At 41.7% G+C, this 5,194-nt stretch overlaps 1 pseudogene; it reads right to left on the bottom strand.

The window, feature by feature from the left end:
* Positions 1-2,453: 2,453 nt before the first annotated feature.
* Positions 2,454-2,956, bottom strand: LOC110328658 (annotated as a pseudogene).
* Positions 2,957-5,194: the final 2,238 nt, after the last annotated feature.

Below are 5,194 nucleotides of genomic sequence, written 5' to 3'. Positions count from 1 at the left end.
ACTGACCAGAGGTGATAATGTACTGGATAAGCAACTGGGACCAATCTTGGGGCTTGGTGAAGGAGCAGGAGGGAACCCTAAAGCCACATTTAAAATATTTTCAAAAAAAAAAAAAAAAACCTCTGTAGTATATTTTTAGTTATAATAAAAATACCGTATAATAAAGAAGGGCAGAGGCAAAACAGAATATTACCATTTACTACAAGTTGTAGTAAAAATTTATTTATGGGACAATTTACTATGTAATCATTCCTGTGCTTTGGGCTTACTTAAATGCTTAGTTCTCAAACTAATCTAACACAAAGCCAGGTCACTGAATTTCAGAACCCTGTTCTTATTATTTTAAACTAACTTTACCTCTCCTAAAATTACATGTTATGTTTCTTTAAAATAGTTCATGTTTCTATAGCTTTTCATCTATCCCAGTGTCTAGACAATAGTATGGATGATTGTAAGGTGTTCCATTTTTTTCTTTGAACTTTTTATTGATTCTTTGTGAATTTCACATCATGTGCCCCAATCCCACTCATCTTCCCCTCCCCTTGTACCTTTCCTCCACCCTTGCAACCCCTCCCCCAACAGAGAAATAAAAAGGTCACTGAGGAAGCTCTGGGTGTCAGTGTGTCTCACAGTTATACCCTTTTGCCCGTACCTCTTGCAAATGTTCATTTCAGTGACTCATTGGTCTGGTACGAGGCTTCTGACTTGCTGCTCTATAGATATACTGGAAATTATGGAGATCCTGACGTTTAGGATCTATAGGACTGGCCTTCCTACACTCCAGCAGTTCATTACTGAGCTCATTCAGAACCCTGGGATCTGGCCCTGAGTGACATCTAAGCTTGTCAGCTCTCCAGCTCTCCTGCTTTTTATACCCCTGCAGCCAACTCACCAGCAACCCCCAGTGACAGGGCCTGTTCTACCCTGCTGCCCAGGTGAAGTACTGGAGGCGGGCATGGCCAATTGTCACATTCTCATGACCATCAGAGCCAGATCTCCTGCCTGCCACATATGGTAAGGAAAGAGGGAGGGGAGAAGGGTATCTATCCCTCTTCTTCACCAAGGCAAAACAAGAAGCAAGAGGCAGGACCAGCTCTTCCACACTCACACCCTCAGGGCATGCTTCAGTCCCCACTTCCAGGGACAGCTCTATTGTGCTGCCTAGTGAGGTACATAGCCTGTTTTCCAGAATGTTGCAGTGGGTGAGTCAGGGTCAGCTGTCCTGCTCTGATGACCTCAGGACCATCTCTCCTGCCTGCCACAGATGGCATGGGTGAGAGCTGAGGGTCACCTCTCACTTGACAATGTCACCACAGGGCAGAAAAGTTGTGCTTAGGGGTCAGCTCTCTGGATCTGGCTACCTGTCCCCCTCAGCCGGCCATCAGGGTCAGCTCTCCCAGGTGCTGCAGCAGGTTGAGGGGGCAGGGCCTGCTCTCTTGCTCTCACGACTCAGGTGTTTTATTTAAATTGATTTTCTCCATCTGCCCAGCTGTACAGTCACACAGCACAGAGTTGATCCAGCATCCTTGTTTTGGTGCCTTGGCAATTCCTTTGCTGCATCACTACTATTGTTTAGGATCACTATGAAGTAAAATAAGGGTGATTGGAATATAAACGCATGCCATCAGGCTATGGGCTTGATCCAAGATGTCACTGAGAGTTAAACAGTGCACACAGGAATACAAAGACAAAGGGGATTCACTTCTGGAGCAGGATGGAGTGATGCGATTTGAAAAGTATAACTTGCAAACCTTGTTTCTGAAATTTCCTGGATCTAGTTAACTTTACACAGATAACTAAAACTGAAACCTGAAAGCAGAGGGAAGCAGAGATTACCGGATGTCGTTTTGAATTTGTGTCATAATATACTTTTTTCTGCCCACGCAGACACGGCGCCGGTCTGCGTGGCGCAGAAACATACAAGAGCAAGTATCTTTAACACACCACTCCTTTTAAAAATCAGAACATTGTTTTCACAACTTGATGGCTTACGGGCTGCACTCTTGTACATGGTAAGCATTGAACAGGTACTGGCTGTTCTTTATGCTTAAGGAAGCATTGAGTCAGTAGTTTTATGTCACTCTGTAGGCGTTTGCCAGCCTTTGCAGACACTTGACGCTCACAGCGGCAGGAGTTGGTGGAGAAGTAAGGAGGTTCATGGAAGAGCAAAAACAAGGCAAGTTTACTGTCCTTGAACCTGGGACAGGCTGGTTGGTGTAGCTCTTGGGATTCTCAGTGGCAGAAATTGGAAGAGAATGGGGATAATAATACCTCGTAGCCACAGTTCATCAGGAGTCAGAATGCACACACACACACACACACACACACACACACACACACACAGAGACTCTACCAGTTCTGTCAGTTTTTTTTTTTCTTGCCTTGTTTATTTGTGAAAACAGTATAGTCCTATTTTGGTCATCTGCTAATAGTGTGTAGGCAGCTGTGTCACAGCAGTCCATCTGTTGTCACACTGGCAGGAGCCTTTTCTATGGGGCCTTCACAGGGGCCTGGGCACCTTTAGGAGTCTGAACTGGCACTGAAGCCTGGGCCTTAGCTGGGGCTACATAGGGCCTATGCCTTGTTCTGAACTCTGGGCTTTGGTTGGCAGAGCCTACGATCCGTGGCCAGGTAGCTTTGAATCCACTTCCCAAGCTCTGGGTGAGCGGTGAAAGCCAGACAGCTGAGTTTGCAGTTGGGGCCCTTTGGCATCTTGGGCTTGCGGGTCTTAGGTATCATGAGGGCCGTGATGGCCTATCTGCTTGCACTTTGCATTGATGGCCTTGATCTTCTTCAGGCCTTTCTTGTTGTGCTTCTTGGCAAAGCACATGTTCCTCGGGAACTTGGAGTCACCCCCTTTAAGAGATTTGTATCTTTGTGACTGGGATTTCTTGATGCCATTTCTGCCCCATTTGTGGGACTGGTTCTGTGTGGTGTGGTTCTTGGACTTGGCCATGTCTGCGTGGTAACCCACAAATCCCGCAGCGCCTGGGACTGGAAGAGAAAGAGAAGAGCGTCAGTTTTGTTTTCTTGCACTTATTCATTCCTACTGGGGCAAGATAAATCTCAAAGTCGTTTAAATTTTCCTGGTTGATGAAGAAGATGAATACTTTTTGAGGTATTTCTTATCCATTTTTATTTATTGTAACCAGTACTTTGTTTAGATTTTCTAATGTGCTTATAATTGTGTCATTTGTTTCCTTGACTTTTTGGTTTTTGAATTCTTTATATATTTTTGATATTAACTCTATCAGATGGCAAAGATCCCCCCTTCTGAGTTTTTTTCTTCATTCAGTTGAGCTTTTTCTTAGCTATGCAGTTGTTTTTTTAGTTTTGTAAGTTTTCACTTGTCAGTTGACCTTAATTCCTGAGCAACTAGAGCCTTATTCAGAAAGGCTTTTTCTATATTATAGGATAATTAATATTATTAATTAAGAATATTAACTAATAATATTATTTAAATATTATAGGATATTACTTATGTTTTTTTCTAGCAGTTTATAAGGTATGGGTCTTAGAAAAGAATGTACTATCACTACTTTCCTAGATCAGCATCATTCCTAACTAGCTTCTAAATCTTAGCCTTATACCCACAGATAAATATAGCTACCATCCCTCATCAAAGAAGCTTCTCTTCACAGTAAATGGAGACCCTCACAGAAAACATAATGTCTGGATGGATATAATGCAGAGATCTATAGATTGTGTGATGCCCAGGCTCAATGGCTACATCTTCATCACAGTTCTTGTGCCCATTGCTCAGAAAATATCAGGGAAGAGGGAAGGACAGATGATAAGATCCAGAATACCAGGAAGGCCACTGTGAGAAGTCTATCATAGAAAGTGCTTCATAAACAAAATCTGAACAATACCGATATAAACAGACATACTAACATGGAATGAGAAATGTCACAACCCTGGACAGGAACTATGGGACTACAGACAAATGATGACTTCTTAGAAAAGGAGAGTTAGCCTGTTCCAGGCATGAGCCCTCCTCCCTCCCGTATATATGAACATAATAATCTGGGAATAAGAACCTGTCAGTCTGAGAGGTGTAGGAATATTGAGGGAGTTGGAAGGATGGGACTTGGGAGGGGCTCCAGGGAGAAAAGGAAAGGGAGAAATGAATTTCATTTTAATAAAAAAATGTATGAAAATATTATTTATTTATTTATTTATTTATTTAATGTAGTGTGTATATGCTGTGTGTGTGTGTGTGTGTGTGTGTGTGTGTGTGTGTGTATGTGAGACTGTTGGTACATCTGTGTCCTGTTATATGCGTGGATGTCAGAGGACAAATTCTATGAGTTGATTCTTCCTTTTTTTTTTTTTTTTTTTAATTTATTTATTATATGTAAGTACACTGTTGCTGTCTTCAGACACTCCAGAAGAGGGCGGCAGATTTCATTACAGATGGTTGTGAGCCACCATGTGGTTGCTGGGATTTGAACTCAGGACCTTTGGAAGAGCAGTCAGTGCTCTTAACCACTGAGCCATCTCTCCAGCCCGAGTTGATTCTTTCTATGGACTCTCAGGCTTGCATGGTAAGTGCTTGTATGCACTTAAACATCCCACTGGCCCACAAACCCAAGTATGTGTATCTACATACATACACATATATGTATGTATGTATATGTACTTATATATATATATAGTTTTTGGTGAAAATGTACATTGCTTGCAGAATGTCAAACGTTACATACCTTTCCGTCTTAGAGTCCTTTTATTTTTTTACATGAATATTTTTGAGAACTCACTTTTTATTATGTATTCTCATCAATCTGCCACGTAACATCTCTTCTCATTTGAAAGAAGACACCTAGGGAGAATAATGTAATAGAAGATTAAAAAAAAATGTGTTTTCACCAGTCAGAAAGAAAACAGAAATTCAGGCATTCCTTAACTTTGCCTTTTTAGAATCATGACGGTTTTCCGTGGTTTACATACATACTATATTTCATCTCCTCCTCTTAAATCTGATCTGAGCTCAGTATTTAGACAAGTATTCTTGTGTTGTCTGCTTTACAAGTATGTATCAAAAGTTCCACTCAGTTGGACTGGATTTGTGCCAGCTATAAATTTCAGGCCCTTTCATTTGGATTTTTTTTTCTTCTCTGAAGGATTATACATCTCATGGTAAGAGAAATGTTAATCCCATCTAAGGACAGTGGTAGGCTAAGGTTGCAGAGTG

Source organism: Mus pahari, chromosome 10 (assembly GCF_900095145.1).
Source record: "Mus pahari chromosome 10, PAHARI_EIJ_v1.1, whole genome shotgun sequence".
Classification (NCBI taxonomy): Eukaryota; Metazoa; Chordata; class Mammalia; order Rodentia; family Muridae; genus Mus; species Mus pahari.
The sequence above is the reverse complement of the archived record's forward strand: the minus strand, read 5'-3'. Positions and strand labels throughout refer to the sequence as shown.